Source organism: Triturus cristatus, chromosome 9 (assembly GCF_964204655.1).
Source record: "Triturus cristatus chromosome 9, aTriCri1.1, whole genome shotgun sequence".
NCBI lineage: Eukaryota > Metazoa > Chordata > Amphibia > Caudata > Salamandridae > Triturus > Triturus cristatus.
Genome location: NC_140592.1, coordinates 808,057,638 through 808,082,873, shown reverse-complemented (window position 1 = coordinate 808,082,873; position 25,236 = coordinate 808,057,638). Strand labels below are relative to the sequence as shown.

General features: G+C 43.5%; 1 protein-coding gene across 1 annotated transcript in view; it reads right to left on the bottom strand.

The window, feature by feature from the left end:
• PPP1R36 (protein phosphatase 1 regulatory subunit 36) overlaps window positions 1-25,236 on the bottom strand; it is a 400,132-nt gene that overhangs the window by 145,366 nt on the left and 229,530 nt on the right. The window lies entirely within an intron of this gene.

Here is a 25,236-nt window from a genome sequence, read left to right as displayed (position 1 = left end):
TCATATCAGCCCTAAGACACTATCACCAGCAGATACGGAAGACCAAGCGCACTGCTCTTGCAGATCACATTGACCCCAGCAATAACAGCAGCAAGAAAATCTTCCTCATCATCTAAGATTTCACCCCCTCACAACACTTTAGCAACAAGCTCTCAGAATTCTTTTATAATAAAATCACCTTTTTCTTGTGGAGGGCTCTCCTAAAGTAATAGTTACCGACAATGGTACTCATTTTGTGTCTGAGAAAATGTGCTCATTTTTAAAAAATCTTGACATTAAGCAATTGAAGGTGGCATTATATTCACCTTCATCAAATGGTCTGGTGGAGAGAGGCAATAAAATAATCAAAGAAGGGATTCAGACTGCCTTGTCAGCAAAGATTAATGTGAAGGAGTTCATCAGACAGAAAGTCTGGAATTATAACACCTCCCCTCATTGCACCACTGGGGTTTCCCCCTTTACTTTGTTAAGAGGCAGGGAGGTACATTCCACGTTGTTGCCAACTTGGCTCCAAAATATGGCTGGGGTGAAAAAGGTTGATTTAGATGAAATCCGAAAAAGGGTAAATGTGAGACAAGAACAAATGAAATCTAATTTTGATAAAAAGAGCGGGTTTTGTGAGGATGTCCTAGTTGGGGATTGGGTCCTTATTAAGAAACCAAAGTGTGTGAGGAAGGGTGAGTCTATCTATTATGAACCAGTACAAGTTATGAAAGTTAGTAGAGGGGCTGCGTTTATTGATGGAAAAGGCTGGTGGAGTAAAAGACATTTGGCAAAAGTGTCTACACGTCAAGTTGAGATTATGCAGGGAAGGCGTGGAAGAGATGAGGAGGATCTCCATTGGAGTCACTGGTTGGAATCTTCTGGTGGGGTTATGGAATCTACTGGTAGGGTTGTGAACCAATCCACATCGGTTGCACCCTGTTCTCAACCTTCTAGGGTTTTTCCACGCTCTTCTCGAGGGCGTACGATTAAAGCACCGGCTAGGTTTAATTCATTTATTAGGTACTAAGAAAAAAAATATACTGTGTTTTTATATTTTTGTTTTATTTATTTATTTATTTTTTGCTTTTGTTCATTTTCATAAGGGGGAAGGTGATGTGGTGGCGGCTTGTGCCGGGTACTGACATGGTGTGATGTGTTATGCATCGCGCGGCAAGCACTCGATGCATCGGTCACATGGTGCGGTCCTCGCACGTCCGACTGTACGGGGTTCTCTGTGTATTGTTTCAAAGATGTGTTCTGTGCGACTCGGTTGAGACGAGTCAGTTACCGTTTGGATCTTGATTGAAAAGGGATACTCCGTGTCATGGGTGGAGTACGATCAATAAACTTCCATTTACAATCCACCTGTCTTCGCATGGATTAATTCAGCTTACCTCACCTCCATATACAGCAACTTCGATCCTTAATCGTGCCCGTTACAACTCGACTTCCCATCACGACTAATGAACGAACTCTAACCTTCTGGCCTGCCGTCACCACTGTTGAAATCGCTGCTACCATGAAGACAATCCACTCGGGGGCTCCGTACAACCTTTGACCCTCCACCATTCCTGGACACCTGGAAACATGCCATCGCCATGCCCTGGCTCAAGAAACCGTCTGCTGACCCAGCCACACTTTCCAACTAGAGACCCATCTCCACAATACTCAGCAAGGATCATAGAGAAACTCATCAACTGACACCTCACCAACCACCAGCTCCACAATGTCTGGATTCAGGCCCAACCACAGTACAGAAACAACACTCATTGCTGCCACAGACGAACAACCAAATGATCCACAACAGAGGAGACACAGTAGCCCTCAATCTCCTGGACCTCTATGCAGCATTTGACACAGTCTCAGACCACATCTTCACCAAGCGCCTGTACAAGATTGGCATCCAAAGACCCGCTTTCCACTGGATCTGCTCCTTCTTAACAGATAGAAAACAAGCCTCGTACCTTACTCCTTTGAACCTTACAAAATGACTGCGGAGTCCCTCAAGGTTAATTGCTGATCCCCACCCTCTTCAACGCATACACGGTCCTTCTGGCCAATGTCATCCATGCATACAACATCAACATCCTCTCCTAAGCAGATTGAACACAACTCATACTTTCCCTCTCGGATAAGACGCACAACACGAGAAACAAGTTCATCATCTGTATGGCGTCACTGATTGTATGAAAGCCAACTGCCTCAAGCTCAACACGAACAAGACAGAAGTAGTGTTCTTCGGCAAGAACAGCTCACCATGGGACTCCAACTGGTGGCCAGGCGAACTGGCAAACACATCAGTACCCATTGCAGGAACCTCGGAATAATCATTGTCACCAAACTGGACATGACTGCACAGGTCAACACTGTCACTGCATTCTGTGTCCACACCCTGAAGATGCTGAGGAAATCTTCAAATGACTCCCAAGGAGCAAAGGAAAAACTGTCGCTCAGCAAGTTGTACTATGGGAACACACTCTGCCCGGGGATCACCAAGCAACTCACTAGAAGACTACAGACCAGCTCCTCCTCCTCAACCTTCTACACAGAACTCACATTACACCACACCTCGGAACTACTCTGGCTCCCAATACACAAATGCACACAATTCAAACTCCTCAAGCACACATTCAAGGCGCTCCACAAACCAGGCTCCACCTCCTTGAAAAGTAGCATCTCTTTCCACCTCAACACCGCTGGACTCCTACTCGCCAACATCCCAGCCAAATATAGAACCTGATCAAGAGGACAAGCGTTCTCTTTCATCGGTCCTAACCTCCCTCTCCACATCAGAACATCCTCCTCTCTTCTTGAATTCTGCAAGAAGCAACAAACCTGGCTTTTCTATTAACCCATCTACCATAGGCAGAGCTAGGAACATACGACCACTCATTGCCAGGATGCCCTCACAGGTGATAGTGCTCTTTAGAAATACACATAACAAAGAACCTCTCCAAGATGTGAAAGAAAGAGGTCCTTGACATCGAGAGCCTTTCCATGACGCCAATGGCCTCTCCATAACGTAGAAGGCCTCTCCATGATGTTGATGACCTTCCCAAGATGTTGAAAGCAATTGGAGAAGGACAGGAAAATGCCTTCTAGATCCAGGGCATGGAGAAATATGATCACATCACCCACATTCTGATGGAACTCATTGGCTCCCGTCTGTAGTCCACACCATCATCAAAACCAGCTGCTTCATTTACGAAGCCATCACAGCTAGAACCCCAACTTATCTTGCAAACAAGTTCACCATTTTATCATCTCTGGTGCTCTTGGCACACCATCACCTTGCCAACCCTTCTCTAATTTAGGAAAGAGGTGAAGACACACCTCTTTAAAAACACTATGTCACAATGCAGTAACAAAACACACTGCTCCCAGAATCCAGCTATCTCCCTTATCACTTGTTGACTGCATGGTTCTGTTTGATCCTGTTCAGCTCTTCACTGCCTTTGGCTACATTTCCTCAATAGAAATAACACATACCTACATAGATACTATTTTATGTTTATGAAAATTAATGAGATGACAACACCTTAAAAAAATTGTGGTTTCTAAATTGCTTGTATTTCCTCCACTCAGTGGCAACTGTTGGTGCGCTACAAAAACCAGAAAACACAAAACATAACAAAGCCAGTGGCAGGAGACTGGATTGTTGTTGCATTTGTGGAACTGAAGCAACAGTGAACGGGATGGGAAGGTATTCCCTGAAGACAGCTGTAAGAAACTGGGATACTGGTTTTTGTTTTTGGGGGGGGGGGGGGGCAGAGGGGGTGGATGAAACCCAACTGAAGCAGCAACCCCAATTCTTGTCAGGGTGAAACACAAACAAACTCCAAATTAACCTGTGCTTAACATTCACCAAAGCAGTCAGGCTTGACTTAGTATCAAAGTGTAAAGTATTTTTGCAGCACTCAAAAAGTAATAAAGTGAAACCACAACACAAGAAAAATCCCACACCAATTCAGAAAAATAATGTAAAATGTAATACATTATTTGACACCAAAAGGACAAAAATCCAATAAGTAGAACCGGAGATATGCAAATATAACGGTTTAGGTAAAAATAGTGCTTAGAAGCACAAAGCGCCAACTGTGGTAATCTGGTCGTACCAGACGGAAAAAAGTCACGAGCTCAGGCTGACTAAGATGGAGTGCAGGCTGGATACAAGGATCACTGATCAAAGTACCTTAAATCCTGGTTAGGAGCATGGAAAGGATGCGTTGCGCAGTGCGGGTCGCGGTCCTGTGTTGAGGATGAGCTATGCAGCGGTGGTTCCAGAAGCTGTGGGACTGTGATGTGAGGTTCTTCATCGATGAATTGCTCCGCAGCGGCGGTTCTGAGGAGCAGTGAGATCCTGTGTCGGGGATGCGTAACGCTGTGGCAGTTCCAATACAGGGCTGTGAGGGGATGCATTGTGCTGTGGTGCTTTTGCTAGGACCACAGCTGGGCTGGCAGAGCACCTTCATCCCACTTTCAAGGGTCCAAGACTGGTATTGCACCACTTGAGGGGGTGGTAGGACTCACAGCAAGTAGAGTCTAGGTGCATTGTTCAAGGAGGTTGGAGCCTTTCCAGTCCCTGAGGCTCTGATCAGGAGGTCAGCCAACTAGCCCTCTGGTGGTCCTGGATTGAAGATACAGGTCCAGTCCTTGGCTCTCAAGCAGCAGAATGGCAGCAGGGCAGCAGAGTAGTAGTTCTACTTGCAGCAGAGCAGTCTTTCACAGCTCCAGAAGTGTCCTGAAGAGTTGGTTCTGATAGCCCACTATTTTTTCGTGGATCCAGCTTTGAAGTAGGAGAAGTTTCTAGAGATTTCCACCCTTAAAGGTATTTGGAATTTCCTTCCTCCCTGCCCCAGCTTGTCTGATGGCACAAAAGAATAGTGAAACCCTTTGTGAGTGTGCTCAAGCAGAGTATTTGTGATGTGCAAGCGAGGTGGGTGACAGCTCCGCCACCCTAACAAGTCTGAGATGGCCTATCCTGCCAACCCTTCTTCCTGCATTGTCTCACTGTCTGGGAGTAATACCCAAAGACTAACTGACAACTACACATAGTCGTGTTACTCAGGATACAGGCTGCAGACACCAAATGGGTGGACAAGAAAATGGCAATATTCTAAAAGTGGTCCCTGAAATCAAAAGGTAGTTAGTCATACAATGAATATAGCCAAGATTGGTACTATATTACAGCCAATGTCCAGCCGGACAAGGCACCTTTAATAAGTAGAAATGATTAACAATAATCCAGAGAATGTAAGTAGAGTCTTAGTGGGACACAAGCCTGTATCCTTAGACTTACATATCGCGAGGACAACATGTGAAAAACATGCAGGCAATTTCAATGATGTTTCTGTCTTGAAAAATATAAAGAGTAGCGAAACATCAAATACATATACAGTCACCTTCACAATACATTATATACAGAAATTCGAATGTGTAAGGTGGACAACTATGTCGACGGCGTTTCGATCCTTATCAGGGGGATATCGGATCATCATCAGGACTAATCAATTAAATTGCCCATATTCAAATGCCTGAATTTACATGAAATAAAAAGGCAAACAACGAAACACAAGAGTTTGGGAGAAAAATGCAGGGAGAAAGGGGAAGGAAAATAACAACATAGTAGTTATTAAATACGTTTTCAAAGTAAAGCACATGACGTAGAAAAGAACAGTCGCGTCAGATCAAGCGGCTATCTACATTTAAATGAATTCGAAATTAGATTCCATTGTGATAGTGGCATTGTGGGCACGAAGCGTCCGGATGGGTCTTTAAGAGGACATAGGAGAAAAGGTGAAGTTTTTGAAGTAAAAGGATCAAATACGAGTAAAGGCTTGGAAAACAGAGAGTGAGTGGTTGGTGATTATAACCACAATGGTTTAAAAATTTTAACTAGAAAGTGACAAATTGTGCATATAATTGTGTTGGTAAAAAGAAGAATAGTCTCGTAGTAAATAATTTGTGAGGCGGAGACATGCCGTTAAAATGCCCAGCAGTGTCATTGAGGGCAGGCGTGCGCTTGTCAGAATTACGCCGTGGTGAGAAAGCCGAGAATGTACCGTGGGGGGAGGGAATTACCTCAAGGTACCAATAGGTAAGCAGAGGGGGCGTCTGTGACGGGTAGCGAGCTCACAATACTCCAGACGAACACGTTTGTTAGGTACAATGCCTGTGAAGAGAAATGCTGGAGTGAGGTTGGCTATATTCATTGTATGACTAACTACCTTTTGATTTCAGGGACCACTGTTTCCTGTAATAGATAACTTCTGAAGGTCCCTGTCTAATTCATTTGGGTGCCCTTGCTGTTTTTTCACATATTCTAAAAGTGGCATTTTCACAATTGTGACTTAAAATCCAACTTTACCATTAAAGAGGGTTAAAATAACAATTCTTTAGAGACAAAACTCAACTTTCCTACCTGCTCCCACTTGAAAATGATCATTTATTAAATGGAATAAGTTACCCCAATGTCATCCTATTGGCAAGGCAGGCCCTGCAGTAGTGAAACACGAATGTAAGAGTTTTTCACAACCAGGACATGTAAGAGTTAAAAGTACATGTCCAATGTTTTAAATACACTACACCCTGCCCAATGGGCTGTTTAGGGCCTACCCTGTTGGTGAACTAGATGCATTAAAAAGGAAGGCTCAGGCCTGGCAAAAGGTGTATCTTGCCTGGTCGAAATGGCATTTTAAAACTGACACACGGGCTGCAATAGCAGGACTGAGCCAGGTTTAAGGGCTACTAAAATGGCTGGCAGAATCAGTGCTGCAGGCCAAATAGTAGGATGTAGTTTACAAGCCTCGGGTACATGTAACACCATTTTTCTAGTGACTTACAACTAAATTAAATGCACTTTGGCACTGATCAGCAGTGGTAAAGTGTGCAGAGTCATAAAAGAAAACAAAAACGGTTTCAGAAAACAGGAGGGTGAAGGCAAAAAACGTGTGGTGACTGTTGAGAGGGCCAAGCATAACAACAGTCAAATATGGTGTGAGTAAGAGGAGATAATCTCATAAAGGTGTTCACGATCTGCATACACTGAGTTTGGAAGGGAGGACTGAAGAGGTGGCTGTAGTAGCCAGAGACTCTGCTCCCTGTGCAGAACGGAAAGCTTACAAGGAGCTACCCTATACTGAATGTCTGTGTGTCTTTGCCATGTTTGTTGGCAGCTGGCTGCATGTGTAAATGCTGTGCTTAAGCAAGTCATATCCTATTGTGCCAACTTGGTTGCTTATGGAGTAAATTTACGAGACTATACTTTAAATTTACCACTGAAGTATGTGTAAATTCTTCTTGGGCTAGCCCTAAAAATTACTATGAATTTATAAATATCAGTCTCTAGAAAGGGCAAGAGACTGGCTGGTAGGTCTTAAAAACCAGCAAGAACAAGCACCTGCAGCAGTCCTCCCCAGAGCAAAGAGGGCACAGTTTGCTGGGAAGCAACCCCTGTGGGCTTGAAATGCTACGATGATTCCTGGGCCCCCATCAGTCCTCCACCCATATTTTATGGAACTATCGCCCTTGGGCCATGTCTTGACTCTGAACAGGGAGACACAAAAGGCAGTGGACTGATTTCGCACCTCCATCTTTAGGACCTTATATTTCAAAGTCAGTGGGCAACATGGCGAAGTGGGCTCTGGAGGGGCTTAGAAAATACATATAATTTGTGCTTCACTGACATATTTTAAAATGGATATTAACTAAGTATACAGTAGCGAAAATCTATGATTTTAGCAAAAACAAGCAGGGGAATCAGGATATCATATGCCTGGGCAATTGATGCAATGAACCCAGAAAATCCACGCCAGCTATCTCCCGAATACTTCTGGATGTTTGACATATTCAGGGGTACAGACTTTGTAGTCAGATGTTTATCTCTTTTCAAAATGATTTTTCCAACTGAGATTCAGAAAAAACTGCAGAAACAACAACCAGTAACGACAAGTAAAAATTCTTCTGCACAAAGCCAAGGCCACTCTACATTGTCGTACTAGATCTAGCACACAGTATGCACAACAAAAGATATTAATGCTCAAAAAACATTACATCACTATGGTGGATCATAAGATACATTGCAGGTATGATAAAATGTATGTACTACCCTTCTATTATGATTATGCAATGCAATCAGAATAGACATATTCCATTACATAAGGAGTATTTGTAAATCACACATTTGCCCTTGGGTCTGTTGGGGCTGAAATAACAGATGGTTATTGTTACCCAGCCAATTTGTACTCATTTTATCCACCGTGGAAGGATAAAAGGCTGAATGGACCTGATAAAATTCAAACCTGTGACCATGATGTCAAACCCAGATGTATTAGTCCACTGAAAAAGTGTTGGCGATGGAAAAGTCCCTCGCATGATGATGAAAGTGAATCCCAGACCTGAGTACCTCAACTGTAATGATGTTCAGATCCCTGATGCTGATTTTTTAGTCATGGGCGAACAAGGATTAGGCACGAGTGACATGACATAAGCTTGTTTCACGGATTATGGTCATTTTGGACTGGGAGGGGAGCACAAAGTGCTGCCCTTACGGTGCAAGACTACTGCCTTTGCCAGGAGTTAAGCATCATGAGCGTGGTGGTGGCATCATATTGTGTAGTGATCAGTAGGAGTGAACAGGCCTTTCTACCTATGTCACTGCATTGAAGCTTACAGGCTTACTTATTTAAAGTTCCGCTGTTGTGTGTTTAGCTCACCTTTGGCCTACATCGGTTTGGTGTGCAGTACTGCGCAGTGCATGTGTGTTATACATATGCTGAGTGTACGTGTTCCTGTGAATGGTACAATATAGGAATGATGCAGTGCTGTACCATGCATGCGTGTTATTTACATGTCCTGTGTATGAGTGCCTGAGAATAGTATAATACATGGGAGATGTAGTGCTGTGCAGAGCATGTGTGTTACAGGCATGTGTTAGGTGTATACACACCTGTGAACGGAGCAATACATAGAAGATTCTGTTATTCATTTTGGGAGACATCCCAGGGCTAATGGGAGGAACATGAGGGGGTAGAGAAATGCCCACCAGACCGACTTGTGGATTGCTGCAATCCTGTGAGCTTGGTAGGACACACTGGATGAAGGGAGAGACAGTTTCTTTAGTATACTTCAAAGGGTGCTCTTTGATTCAGAGAGCGGGCACTAGCAAGGGGGCTGGGAACATCTCATGAAGGAGAAGGGACTGGTGAGAGAATCATAAAAGGTAGGGCTGAGGCCCTGGGGTAACCTTTGATACACATATCACTGGGGCTAACATCCAGGTGTGAACCTCTAGCCACTTCTATGGCCTGTGTTGTGTGCCTATCAGATTTGGACTCGCGCCTGATGTGATAGACTGCTTTCAGGAGTAAGGACAGGGCAGAGGATAGGGCACTTCAAAAAGATGCAGACCTCCAACATAAACTTCAAACTCTCAGACTCTAAATCACATTTGGTGTCTGGAAATGGATTATAATAAGGGAAGCTCAAGGCTTCCAAAATTATCAGCTGTCAAGCAGCCAGTTGGACTGTGCAAGAAGGAGAAGCTCTGCAAGACTACTATCCATGACCAGGACTCGGGGCCAAGGCCTTCCAGCCTCGGAGCTGGGTGAGGGGATATCACCCAGGGAATCTAAAATCACATGCCGCTGAAACCTGGAGCACCAGTGCTTGTCAGCTTGGCAAGACCAGTGTGCCCTTTAAGGAAGAGCAGAGCGTTGGAGTCAGCAAGGTCCAGTGGTGGATATGGGCACCTGAATCCCTGCAGCGAGGTGTAAGGAGATGGTTGCTGCACAGATCGGGTCATTGTCCATGTGCAGGGTAAAGTCAGGAACCCCGAAATGCCAGAGGAGGGCCACTTTGAAGTGAGCCGTGAATGTTGCTGCAGTCATTGCTAGTGGTCATGTTTGAAGTAAGCAACCCCGTGTGCCAGGTGGGGTCCCCTTGAAGATTGCTGCTATGCTGATCGGACCATAGTCCGTGTACAGAGTGAGCACGGTGACCTCATATGCTGGTGGGCCACTGGGAAAAGGCAAGGAGTGCGGTCTTGTCGAGACAGTTGTTGAGAGGAGGAGGCCGCCGTTGTGATCGTGTAGGCCCAGGCCCCAACTGAGGACCAGCACTAGGAGCATTGCAGCCCCACTCGCCCACTTGTGGGGAGGATCCAGGAAAATGTCCAGCACCAGAGGAGAATCGAGGACCTCTGGGCTGGTGCCTCCACAGGTCGTTATGGGAGGAACTCGAGGACATCCGACAACTGCCCTTCCAGGACCGCATGTGATAAACTCACCGGAGACCGAGGCTGCAGCTTCAGCGTCACGCTCGGAGACTACAGTCAAGTGGGTGTTGCTGGTGTGGGTAAGACTGATTTACGGGCCAGACAGCCTCGGAGGAATTAGCCTGTCATATAGCACTTCTGCACAGGAACACTTTTGACATTAATAAGAATCTGAGGGGAACACCTGGCGCTCAGACAACTAGTAGTGCTTAATCTGAATGTTGCCTACAGTGCATGGAGCAAAACCACGACCACTGTTAAAGGAGAGTGGGATCAGGAACCCGCCTATTAAACCACTAGAGCCCTGACCTCACCTGTATTGTTTGTGAATGTCGTATTTGACATTGTGTTGGTACATAAATACTCTTTTCATAAAAGGGAGTTTTTGACTGGACAATCATTTATTGCGACTGGTGAACGTATTTTGAGTTGTGAGCCTGTGCTCACCCTCATGTCTAGCATCTCCCCCCCCCCCGCCCCCAAGAAGCCTTGGACTGTCCGACCCATCCTACTACTGAGAGTCAAGTGCTCAAGGCGTACTTAGCCCAATTGCGCAGAGCCTGTAGGAGGTCAAGCTCCGGGACATCTGGGGTAAAACGCCTCAATCCCTACGGTTGTGCCCAATAGCTCATGCTTGCCCAGTTGTCCTATGAATGGGGTTCTGACAAAAAGCATCTGTGAAACTCAGTTGTACCTATATAGCCTAGCCCTCGACAAAACACAGTGAAGCTACGTTTCAGGTAGATCATTGAATGTTGCCATGTACCTTACCCAATCTGCTACCTGGGGTACTGGAGCTTTCATCCACGTCATTGCTATTCTGTGTTTCGTCAACAATAAAGCCATTGCCATCAATTTCCTGACAGTCTTTGGTAAGCAAAGGGCATATGCCAGCAACGCATCAGTTACAATTAAGTAAGTGCATATATTAAGAATCTAAGAGACCTGTACAAAGGATGTCTATACTGCTGGACAGTTCAAGAAAAGATGACTAGACGTTGCATGTAAATAATTGCTCCTCCTGGACTCTGGATTAACTGAAGGATTCAGACTATGCAGCAATACATGTGTCTAATATCTGCAGTGCTGAAACTTAAAATGAATTACTTAATACCTATAATTTATAGATGCAGATGTCTGGATGCAGCAGTATAGCATGCATTGGCCAGTAAGCTCTCCCCCTACATCCATCTCCCATGCCCCTCTGATCTTAAGTATCACATCCACCCTCGAAGCTTACTATACAATCTCTAACACCCTCTTTGTTGCTGTCTGTGCTCTGCCGCAAAAATGTAGGCCAAACGTTTTTCATCAAGGCTATACCGATATGTACTTGGTACGCTGCACTTACATCTTAGACGTAAATTCTCCTAGTGGGACAAATTTGTCCCCTCTGAAAATGTCAGTCATTTTAAGTTTAGAAAGCTTTATTGAATATGATAAGCATAGTAAAACATCAGTACAGAAAAATATGGCATTAAAAAGAAAATGGAATGATATTAAAATAACATATATGCAACTCAATCCCAAAAAGGGATATAGAAACTAAACAAAGGAAAAAAGCTTTTGAAGTTTTTTGGGGAAGGAGGGGAAAGAAAGAGAGAAAGAGAAAGAAAGGGGGAAGGAGAGAGAAAGGGCAAACATGAAATACAGATACAATAATAAATATTCCATAAATAATTAAAAGTAAAATGATAATTATAACAATGGGACATTGAAAAGGAAAAAAAGAAAAATTCAAGGAACATGTCTAGAAAGAAAATCGGTTAGAGGTAACCATAACAAATCTTTTTTGATTAATAGAGGTACTGAGGTGCCAAAGGCACGGTCAAGCCTATGGTGATGACATAACAGGTTCCACCAGGCGCTGTACAAAAATTTTGAAGTATCTTTCCAGTTGGTTGTGATGAGCTGAAAAGAAATAGCTATATACAGATCTATACATTTACGTACATTACACTGAACATTCCATAAGGGTGAGGAGCCACCCAAAAAAATATGTACAATCTCAAAAGGAACATCTGTTGCTAAAATGTCGTTTAGATTTAACCAGATGCGAGACAAGGGATTTGACCAGCGGGCAATGAAAAAACATATGAAAAAAATCACTATCAACATATGAGCAGGACCAACATTTCTTGGACTCAAGTAATCTGAATTTATAGAGATCGGAAGGGGTAAAAAAGAGTCTGCTATAAAAAAATTATAAGGTCTGTGTGGTGCTGCCAGAGCGGAAAACGGTGTGTATTTTAGACCATATAGAGTCCCAAACCTGGAAGGAGAATTCCTGAGCTAAATTTTTTTCCCATAAGAGTTCTAGTTTAGACTTAGACCTATCGACAGACGGATGGGAAAGTAATTTATAAATGGCAGCAGCTTTGAGAGGAATAGAAGTCTGGTGGAGGGAAAAGGGTCGGAGCAGAAGTGATCAGGGGGCTGCTTTGAGAAAGAGTACAGGCTAGGGCGTTTTTCAGCAAGGGGAATGGGAAGAATGTGTGTTGGAAGTATCAAATGAGTCACGAATGTCTGGGAAATCCCTCTGGGAGTTATCGTTAAGTAAATGGTCATAAGTAATGATACCTTTATCAATCCATTCCTTCCAGAATAGCGCTCTATTATTAATCTTTAAGAATTTATTATACCAAATCGGAGTTTGAGAGTAAAGATCAGTATGTGAGAGAAAGGAACGAGACAATGAAAGAGCAAGTGCTTTGGAGTGTTTAAATATGGGGGTGGCAAAACGCTTCGGAGGCTGGGATAAGCAAGTAGCTGTGAGGAATGAAAAGGGTGAGAGTTGCGCAAGTTCGATTGAACTCCAAGCTGTTAAGGGAGGACAAAAAGAGTCTGTTAAAAAAGGCCAAATCTGTTTTAACTTGAAAGCAGAGTGATATCGGTTGAGGTTAGGAAAATTGATTCCACCTAAAACTTTGGGTTGTTGAAGACGGGAAAGAGAAATCCTAGCTTTGCGATTGTTCCATAAACATTTTGTTAGGAGGCGGTTTATAGTTCTAAAGAAAAAAAGCGGGAGCGATATAGGGAGCATCGAGAGATAAAAATTAACAATGGGGAGGAGCATAATTTTAATAGTTGCTAGCTTCCCCCGCCAGGATAAGAAAAGAGGGGACCAGCCTTCAATGAGTACAGAGAGCTTTTTAAGTACGTCCGCATGGTTGATTTTAATAGTTTCTCTAATAGTGTTAGCATAAAGGACGCCTAAATATTTGATATTCCTGGGATTCCATTCAAAGTCAGAATCATGAAACATATGGGAAAGGCAAAATTTGTTTAGAGGTAAAACTTCAGATTTGTCAATATTTAATTTGTAGCCAGAGACTAAGGAATATTCTTGTAATAAAGAGAAAAGAGAGGGTAAAGAGGTGGACGGATTAGAGATGTTGAGTAGGATATCATCAGCATAGACAGTAAATTTAATAACAATTTTCTGAAATTTGAAGCCTGTATAGGATGGTGAACGCATAATTTTTTCAAGGAAAGGTTTTAAAGCGAGAATAAAAAGAAGAGAGCGAAGGGGACAACCTTGTCTGGTACCTCTGCGGAGAGAAAAATATTTAGATTGAGAACTATTAACCCAAATAGAAGTAGAGGGGGCAGAATATAACAATTGAATATAATGAATAATAGGGGGGCTAAACCCCTGCCATCTCAACGCTCCAAACAAAACGTTCCAGTTTACCCTATCAAACGCTTTCTCAGCATCTAATGTGATAGCTGCAACTGGTAAATCCATTTTTGAGGCAAGGTGAATGATGTTGAGGAGAGTTCTCGAGTTATCAGTAATTGATCTACCTTTGACAAACCCATATTGATAGATATTGATGAGGTCAGGGATAACTTTGTTAATACGAATGGCTAATATTTTGGCATAAATTTTACAGTCTGTATTGATTAGGGAGATGGGCCTATAATTTTTGCAAAGGGAGGGATCCTTATCCTTTTTAGGGATTAAGCATCGCATTGTCTGGGTAAAAGATCCTCTGGACTCTCCATTGATAAGGAAATGGTTAATCAATGAGAGTAAGTGAGGTATTACATTTTTTTAAAAGTGGAGATAAAATCGAACAGTGAAGCCATCTGGACCAGGTGTTTTATCTTTGGGTAGGAGAGTAATGGCATTAATTATTTCCTTTCTGAGATTTGAATGTCTAGGGATGAAAGATCTGTAGAATTGTCAGGAGATTTAGGAATAGTTTGAAAGAAGGAGTCAATTTGTGCAGAGGAAGGACTGGACTCTGGAGTGTATAGGGAAGTGTAATATTGGATGAAACAGTCAAGAATGTTATCATCAGTGGATTTTCAAACTCCGTGGTTGTCAGTAATAGCTATAATAAGTCAGTAATTTTAAATAGATAATATCTCAGCTACCTTACAGTAGCTCTGCTACTTTGCACCATCCATTCACCACTAAATGCACTACCATGCCCAACATATCATCTTCCACTCCACAAACAACAGCATCAATATCCAATACATATGTAACACATTCCTCCAACACTTCATCCACATTCTCAAATTACACAGGCACTGGTAATAATGACCTCTAATCCTTCCACACTTCCTTTCAGCCAGGAATTTTCTGTACCTTCAAACTGGATTCTAACAACGAATTGGCTATTAAGGGTCCCCTCTTAATTGCCATTTGCAAAGATATACAATGGCTTTTGCTCAAAACGGCAACAAAGTTGAGGGTGTATCTGATTTGCAAAGGGGAAGATGTCGCAATGGAAAATGTGTCAGATGGCCTGGGGGAGCAGACAGTGGTGAGAGCAGGAAGGCACAGGGAAAATGGACTCCAGCGGTGTGGGGATTGAAAATTTCACAGACATGATAACATGGCTCTTACCTGCGTGCAGAGATGATAACACATGAGCAGTGAGTGGTATCTTAGTGGGAATGGTAAGCACCATTTGAAACTTCTTAACTTGGTGGAACTACAACCTAATACTATATCCCCCACCATATGGTCCACACACCCAATTTTGATTGTATCATTCTCCCTTGTAACTTTTTGTATCTCCAAAGATCTGCATGCTCTGTGATCTTATTTCCTGTGATTCTTTCATATATAGGAATAGCAGAAGAGCTGATAGAGTACCTGTGTCCAATACCAACAACTGCTATAGATGTTTGCATATCTCTGAGCACCTAGGAACTGAAAGTGTACCTGTCCCTCTTAATGTGCGATTGTATGTTCACATACCCTGCATATGTACTAAACCGAGTATAGATAGATAGGTAGATTTTCTCCATTTTGTTTTTAAAGATGTTGTGAGGTTGTGATTACCTACTCAATCAAAATCAAAACTTTCTCTATTCGGCCTTCCGAAGAAAGGTCATAAAAGATACAAGTAAAAATACATATTAAAATGTCACATAAAATCTCATTAAGTTAAAATTCATCACAGACAGGAATGATCACAGTGATTTCATTCACAAATTTAAAGTGGCAATGCATACAAAGTATCTGGGTAAAGAGCATCAAGTCGGTTTGACAGTAAAATCAGATGAATAAAATCAGCCTAAGTTCAGTCTATGTCGCATGATATTCAATAAGAAATTAGAAACAATGTAGACCAGCCCCTCCCCCTCCAGTGACTGTAAAAAGAGTAGGGCTGGGCGACAAGTACGAAAGCCCAAACGTTTTAATAAGGGAATTAGTAATTTTCTCAGTTGATCCATATAATATTTACAAAAAAGAATAGTATGGATTGTAGACTGGGAGGAACTCCCGTCACAGGGGCAAGGTGATAGAGTTTTAGCCCAATTGTTTTTCAACGGAAAAACCACCAAACGATGGAAAAGGTTCAGCCTAAACCTAACCAAAAGGAACAATTCATAAGAAGTGATATTATAAGTTAGGTAAGGCAGAATCCCAAATACCGTCTGGACTGTTAGACTATGCCTGACTGTTTGCTTCATAACCTCTGAGTTAAGTCGTAGGTCTTCAAGATGATTAAGACAAAGTTTATAAAAAATCTTCCTCGTTAACTCCTGAATCAGAGTAGGGTCGTGATAGTATTTTACTAACCCTAAGTCAGTTAAAAAAATTTGACATAGACTAACCATCTAGATCTGTGTACATTATCAAGGGCCTTACAGTCTTGGATAATTTTTTGGGTAAAGACTGTTCTTTCTGATGACCAGATTCGGTGCCACAATAACAAAGGCTGGATTCTCGCCAGGCCTATCACGTACGGAAGACCCAGTTCCAAATGGCAGGAATAATTTGCCGCTGTAGTTGGTAATGCGAGAAGGTATCTCAAAAAACCATTCTCTACTGCCTGAATGGGATCCACAGCTGCATGGCCCCATACACCCGCTCCATATAAAGCCACTGAGATACATTTGGCTTTATAAATTTTGACCATTTCCACAGGTGCTTTTCTCCCGAGTTTCCTAGAGAAATTTGCAAGTGCGGAAGTGGTTCTTACAAATTGGAGTTTTCTCACTTTGACTGCCGGTTTCCAGCTTAATTTTTCGTCGATCATTACGCCTAAATAGGGATATTTATCAGTAATCGATAGTCTTTCCTTATTCAAGTAAATGGACCTGATTTTATTTTTCTTGCCAACGCCCGCCTTCATAACGAAGGTTTTCCCAATATTGACTTTAAGGTCCAAACTGGCCATAAAAAGTGCATAACTACTTAGGGCCCTCTGAAGTTCGTTTGGGGTACGAGCCAATATCACCGCATCGTCTGCATACAGGAGAGCCGGTATGCGGCGATTGGCTACCATAGGAAGGTCCTGAGCTCCTCTCAGCATCGCCCTCTCTAAGCCATTTGTGTAAAGGGTGAATAGAAATGGAGCCAGGACACATCCTTGTCTAACACCCTTCTCCACCCCAAACGGCACAGTAAGTTCTCCACTGGTCCCATATCTAACCCTGGCAGTTGCGTGGGTATAAAGTTCCCTCATAAAGGTAACTGCAGTCCGATCCATCCCTAGATCTAATAAGATGGACCAGAGTTTAGAGTGACTAACACAGTCAAACGCGGCTGACAGGTCTACATAAACCATGTAGAGTGCTCCAGCCTTGATGTTTACATATTTATCGATCAGGAGTAATAAGTTCAAGGCTTGATCTATGGTCCCTAGACCTTCACGAAACCCATATTGTAGGTCGGATAAGATGTTATTTTCCTCTGCCCACTCCTGCAAACGATCAAGAATTATCCGCCACATCATTTTCCCCGTGGAATCCAATAGGGAGATAGTGCGGTAGCAGGAAACTGAGCTCCTGTCCCCCTTCTTGAAAATCGGAACTAATATAGATTTTTTCCAGGATTCCGGAATGCCGATGGTACACATTGCATTGAGGACACTGGTCAGAAGAGGGATCCAAAGCTCAGTATGGGTTTTAAAGAAGTCTATTGGGACCCCATCGGGGCCCGGGGCCCGGGGCCTTCCCTTTTTTACTTGCATTTAGAGCCCGAGTAACCTGGTCAAGTGAAATGGACAAGTCAATAGGAAAAGGCAAAGGCTGTTGACAATAGAAATCGTTATCCCTGACATTAATTGATAATGAATTAATCATAAAAATTTTAGAGAAGTGCTCCACCCAGTCCCTTTCATCTATGGCGACCTCTACTTTTGGAAAGCCACCCTCATCAATCAAAAAAGGTGACTTTACCACTTTCCAAAAGGCGGCACTATTATTGCTAAAACAACTCTCATGTAGTTGGTCCCAGAGTTGTTTTTTTAACTCCAATTTTCTTTCCTTTATGGCGGAGTTATAGGCCCTCCTCAGTTCGGATATTTCTGCAGGGACCCTGACTGTCTTGCGTAAAGCAGATTTTATTTAGAGTACGCTGCTGTGCATGTGTGATTGAACCAGCCCTGTCTATTCCTTGCGGAGCGATTCTTTTTTGCCATTAGGGCATTTTTGACGGCCTGAATCACAATGCCAAAATTAATAATAACGTCAGCGTCTGTGGTGATCAAGTCCAAACATTTCATAATGGACGAGTATACGTCAGTAACCACAGTGTTAACAATTTCAGTAGGATCAACTAGGGCCCAATTAAGAGAATAGCCATTAAGTCTGGTTAGTTCTAGGTTATTTTGGTCCAGAAGACTGGAGATTTTAGGGTTGGGCCTGTCGGGAAAATAAAAAGTAATACTAAGAGGATAATGATCACTCAATACGATCTGGTGGGTGTGGAAGATGGTATCCCTTTTTATGGCTCCATTGGAGATCAGGATGAAGTCAATGGTGGAATTACATCCCCTCCCATGGTAAGTTGGGGCCAGCATTGTGTTTGAATTGGCTAGATTATTGGCGATTCCCAGATCTAACTTAAACATAATTACGTTTAGGGAACTGCCTAAAATCGAGTGAGTGAAATGGGAAATAGGGTTATCATCCTCGTCGTTTAAACCACATAAAAATTGATTTAAAACGCGACAGGAAGTCTGGTTAAAATCACCACCACATATAATAGTCACCTCTCTGACTGATTTCTTGATAGTGGATAATATTAAAGATGAAATGGAATTGACTGTTTCCACTGCTTCTAGGTCAGAAAGATTATTATAATAATTGACCAGGAGAAAAGAGTTCTTCACGTTTAAACTGAAGCTAAGAAGCTGAAAACTAGGGTCAAGTTTTATGACCCTTATCTCATCCATTTTGATCAAATTTGATATATAGGTGGTTAATCCACCCTTAGCCCTACCAGACTTAGAAGGTTGGGCAGCTGAAAAGTACTTTCTATAGCCGTCCAAATGGATCACTGTTGTCAGCCATGTCTCCTGTAAGCACAAAATGTTAAAATTTGAGATAAAATTAATCCAAACATCGTTCCCTAATTTAGAGCGTAGACCAGCTACGTTCCAAAATGCAACCACTATCTTTGATTTGTTGGTCTCTTGATCATACATAGTTATGGGATTTAATGGAAGTGTCAGAGATGTCAGCGGTTCATCCGTCGATTGAGGGTCGGTGCTTAATACCAAAAATAGTGGGTTCTTAATATCAGGTACAGTATGAATTAAAGAGGGAAAACAAGAATCACTATTTGCTTGTACCTTTGTTGGACCATCAAAAGGGACCCGGGTATAATCTCCAATAGAAAGTCAATCGACGTCTTCTAACCCTCTGAGAGAAGAGAAACGATTGGAAGTAGATATATTAAAATTAGAGCACCCTAATTGGGGCCGTAAATAGATACTGGGCTGTGTTGAGTTCCTAAGTAATATCTGTGGGTAAAAGTAGGTCAAGTCATAGGTTCTAATAACACTCTGATCTTGACCTTGGAACCAATTAATTATATGCCTGGTTGCCCTGCGATCTCTGAAGTTAACAATAATCACATCGCCTTGAATTTCCTTCGGCCGTGAGCCAACCCAACCAAGTCTGCGGACATTCAGAATTTCTCCATTGATGTTAGGGGGTAAGGGTCTATTCTGTCCCAACCAGTGTATGACCTTATTTTTTAGGTCATAATAGCCCTCTTTTTTCCCTGTTTCTAGTGTTGGAACTCCTGTCAAAACTACAACATAAGGGACCGCCTCCGGGGGCAAATCTATGTGCTGCCAATTCGCGCCACCGCTTTTTCCCAGGCCAATGGCAGCAAATACGTTACGTGTTTTGGAGTCGGGCCCATTAGTTTGGGAGCTGGGAATTGTCTGACCACAATCTATCTCGGTGTTATTCCTTCGATTAGGTGACAGGTTTTTTAGGCTTGATGAAGATGGTAAAATTTTATTTGCCTCTAGATTAGGTTGTCTATCATCTATCGTTGAGGGTGGTTTGGAGTGAGTGGGACTGTTTAAAGATACCAATCTATTGGATGATAACTCTTTCAATTGATCAGTATTATTTAAGATCAGCTTTTCCATTGACCCAAGTTGTTTGGACATTCCCTTCATTCTTTCAAGGAGAGGAAGAAGAAGTGATTTAACAAGTAACTCCAATCGACCTGTGAGTTCATTCATTAAAGAGTCATAATTGTAAAGGTCCGAGTGGGTTACAGAGCCCTGTGTCTGTTTAACAGCTGGGGGAACGTGAGTCGCAGTATTTTCCACTTGGTTACACTTGTTATTACCAAGTGGAATAATTTTATTATGTTTCTTCCCTCCCCTCTTTCTTTTTTTCGGAGGAGGGCCTGCGTTAGTGGTTCCCCTGCCCTTCTTCTGCTGAGGACTAACGGCGACGGCCCTGGGGGACATTAAATCCAATGTGATACAATCAGAGGAAAGATCAGAAGGGGACTTAGAAACAAGCGATGTTAAATGGGTATGAGGTCTTAACGGGAGATTAGAGTCTCGAATGGGCGAAGAAAGTCTGGTAGCATTCTGAGAGTCATTTGTTAAACAAGGAACAAGTGGTGCAGGCGCCGGTGAAATGGCCGTCTGAATGGATCCAAGCGAAGAGCGTTTGCTATATAGATGTTCGGCCGATAGGCGCCGCTCTACCAGGGCAATCTCCTTCTCAAGGACTGAAGCGGCCCTTGTAATGAAGTTGTCCAATGTACCTCGCACTGACCCTCCCAACAATGAGGGTCTACTTTTGGGAGTACGTATTGACATGATAGTAGTTGGGTGGAGTAGCTCTCAAACAGCACTAGGAAATGTGATTGTCAATATCCAATTCACGTAGAATAAACGATCATTAACAGAAATAGGATGCGGGATGTGACAATCACGAAAGAGAATTTAGAAACAGTACCTTTTCGCAGCAATGTACAGGTATCAGAGAGTGGGCCCAGCCCTGCCTCCTCCTGCCCCGGGCGGCCACAGACGGCCCGCCCTTTGTCCGGGCTTAGCCCGCCGATGCCCGCGCGCGGTCCCGCGGCGCGGGGGTTGGTGCAGTCCTTTATGCGCCTCCTGGCGCGGAAACGGCGTCGGCGGCTCCCCTGCCGCTGGGGCAGCTGGGAATTGTGGTCCCTGTCTCCACTCCTCGGCCGCAATTGGTGGTAGAGCGGCGGCGGGAGACGGGAACGGAAACAAGGTGGGAGTGGAAGCACTGCGGGGTCCGCAATACGGAGGCACTAACAAGGTCCGGTGAGTGACAGCAGAAGCCCGCTCTGCCGGGGTTGGTGCAGTCCTTTATGCGCCTCCTGGCGCGGAAACGGCGTCGGCGGCTCCCCTGCCGCTGGGGCAGCTGGGAATTGTGGTCCCCGTCTCCACTCCGCGGCCGCAATTGGTGGTAGAGCGGCGGCGGGAGACGGGAACGGAAACAAGGTGGGAGTGGAAGCACTGCGGGGTCCGCAATACGGAGGCACTAACAAGGTCCGGTGAGTGACAGCAGAAGCCCGCTCTGCCGGGGTTGGTGCAGTCCTTTATGCGCCTCCTGGAGCGGAAACGGCGTCGGCGGCTCCCCTGCCGCTGGGGCTGCTGGGAATTGTGGTCCCCGTCTCCACTCCGCGGCCGCAATTGGTGGTAGAGCGGCGGCGGGAGACGGGAACGGAAACAAGGTGGGAGTGGAAGCACTGCGGGGTCCGCAATACGGAGGCACTAACAAGGTCCGGTGAGTGACAGCAGAAGCCCGCTCTGCCGGGGTTGGTGCAGTCCTTTATGCACCACCTGGCGCGGAAACGGCGTCGGCGGCTCCCCTGCCGCTGGGGCAGCTGGGAATTGTGGTCCCCGTCTCCACTCCGAGGCCGCAATTGGTGGTAGAGCGGCGGCGGGAGACGGGAACGGAAACAAGGTGGGAGTGGAAGCACTGCGGGGTCCGCAATACGGAGGCACTAACAAGGTCCGGTGAGTGACAGCAGAAGCCTACTCTTATCTCCTGATGAGCAGCACATAACAAAATGCATTGCGGCACTGCTGTAACATTTCACACTGTATTTATTGCATTATCATCGAATTAACAGAAAAATACAGTGGCGCTAAGGCGGAGGAGCCTCCCCCACTGCTTTTAGCAGTTTAAATAAAGGAGAAATAAAATGATAATACCTCGTCATTATCATTTTATTTATTTCTGCTGCGGCATCTTTTCGGGGCGGGGCGGGGCGGGGCTGCTCTGCTCTCAGAGCAGGGGGGAGAAGTGATGGACACTCTGTAAGTGTGCAATAACTGTTTGGCCGGTCCTCTCGGTCTGGCTAAACAGTCATGCGCACTTTGCATGTTCTCGAGAACATTCCCAGGCTCCCATTCCCTGGCTGAGCGCTGAACTACGGTGCTCAGACCAATCACAACGTTGCATTGAAGCATTGTGATTGGTATGGAGAGCCTGGGTGCTTCGTATTCTGGCCCAGCAGAGGGACAACGCAGAGAGACAAGGAGGAGAGACAAGACGTGGTGAGGAGGTAAGTATTTTTAGTTTTTTTTCTTTGGCAAGGAATTGATAAATATATCCTAGGATCCATTAGTAAACAAAATATTGCAGCAGTAGGGAAACGGATCGGTAAAAGAGGACCCATGAGCTGTGACTTTGATTTGAAAATTGTAATAGGGCTGTGGATCAGAAATCTAGACATTCAGCTTACACATCACATCCTTAAAAAAACGCTTTGCAGTCAATTGGTTCGCCAGCATCATACCCAGAAGCTACTTACCCCCCAAAAATTAAATAGCCTTGTTTTAGCAATCTATGTAGGCTGTGGAGGTAGGGAGTGTGTATGTGTGACGCACTGCACGTGTGAGGAATCTACAAGAAAAAGATACATTTTTCTTTAGAGACTGAGTGGTAGGTGGCTGGTCACTTGGCATGTTAACTTGCGGACAATTTTATGGCCCAGGATATCTGAGGTAATTGAAGATGATAGATAGCTTCTCTAGCCCCATGCACTGTGCAGGCTAAACCTGCAGGAGGCACTGCCGCAGCCTGAGCCAAATCTGTCATGACGTGTCAATGGGAGCTTCCATGGGAAATATTACTCTCTGTAATGGGTAGGCCACATTCAAAAGAGCAGGCTGGACCAGAAAGCACTAATACCAATCTCACAGAAGGGGATCTCATACATTGTCCTCTGCATACATTTTACACCGGTTACCATGGGTCAAGATCACCAGCTTCAAAATAAAGTCTCAGGGGCTGAGGAGCAAGAAGAATGCTGTTGTCACTAGATAAATGGGAAGTGGTAACTTAACAGTAACTATAACAATCTGTGATGTGGCGTTAACAGCTGTGGAAACAAGTGCTCTTTTGCAGATTTAACCTAGCAGACATTACCATTATTGGGGGTTTCTCTGGCTGAAGGCAGTGCCCTAAGTAATACCAATAATGAAGGGTAATATTAGCTGAAACCCAATGTCTGTGGTATCTTTAACTAATGCCTGCCGTTTTGAGTGGCAAATGCACCTTTTGGAAGCCATAATGTAAATTAATATTTTTAAAAAGATGGTGAATCCTCACCATATTGCCTGCATTATATCACATACAATCCATTGATCTAACCACTACATCACAAAGTCATAAAAGGTTAGTACAACATATGAATACAATAGTTAGTAGGGTTACCTAGGCAATATGCAAGAAGGAATAACAATAATAATATGCATAGATTGACGATGTAATGGTAGACGATGTCCCTGAAGCAATATAGTTAACACTGCTATTATAGACCTTGATATGCTGTCATACAATCTAAAATGTATTGTTAGGCATCTTGAGGGAGAAGGAACTCAGCAAATGTGGTGAAGCATGAGATGTGGTAAATCAGGATTCTCCAACTGGCAGCGCATGAGCTACAGGCAGCTCTCCAGCTACCTGCAAGTAACTCTCCTGTGTGCAGCCCAGTCTACCACATCAGAAAACTTTGTTTAGTTGCAGTATTATATTTATTTAAAAAAAATTGAAAAGCATGTAACCAAAAAGAAAAATGGTTGAGTTTTCAAAATATATTTAAAACTGCTATTTCCGTGATAAAGTATGTGGCGTTGGGGAGACTTATTAAAAATATTATTTCCTTGGTGTTTGGGGCATTGAAGCTATGGCTGTTATGTTATATTCACATTGAGGCATTCCACATTGACAAAGCCTATTTTACATTACTGCTGACAACCCTGCCTAAAGATCTGTCTGTGTTGATCACCGGTGGTGATATTGAATTTTGTGGCCCCTAATGTAATTTTTCTATTGTGGTTACAATTACAACTCTTACAATATTAGTATCTCAGGATGATTGCTATTCCACATAAATCGCTCTTCCTACAAAAAAGGTTGGAGACCCCGGTGTTAAATTACCGATATATAGAAACAAAAAATTGGAAAAGTTGAAAGGGATTGAGACTTAATCCTGAAAAAAACAAAGGCTTAATCTTTGGTCCCATCTCTCTCCCCTCCACCATTTATTCTCAATTGGACCAGGCCAGGCCGTCATGATAGTAATATTCATTAAATGGCTGTGTGCAAAACAGCGAGAGTTCATATAATTCCTGAAAGCTAATGGGAAAGTGAGAAGATGTCAGAAATGCAAAATTTAAGTGATTTTAATTACCAGGGTTTGCTCAGTATGGCCGAATGGTGAAGAAATAAAGTAGGCGATCGATGTGTCAATTGGAAAGGTACATTGTACAGAATGTTTGAACTTTGGGAACAAAAGAAAAAAACGTACTATTGGACCAGTAAGTGCATACATATACTGTAAGGAGTGACATCTTTAAATATAAAATACGAAGGGGGATGGGACCTTCGTACTTTGTGATATGGATATCATGATTTCTAAAACCACAGGATGTGATTTCCATTGGAGTTAATATCTTCCTAGGAAAGCTGATTATAAGGAAATCGTTTGATTGGCTTTAACACACTCTGCTCAAATAATAAAGATAGCTCCAGTACTTCAATAGGTTTCATTTATGTGCTACTGATTTATTACAGTGCTTAAAAACGTGTAACTGACACATGTTTTACTTAGGCTGATAATTTCCTTTTGAACTTTTTCAAGGCTATGTAGGTAAGTTTTAAGGTTCAACTAGACGATGTCCTTGTGCCCAAAAGTCAAACAGATGAGCTGGGTGTGCTAGTTGCAGTATGTTCCCGCCTAAACTCCAACAAGGGGTGTCCTT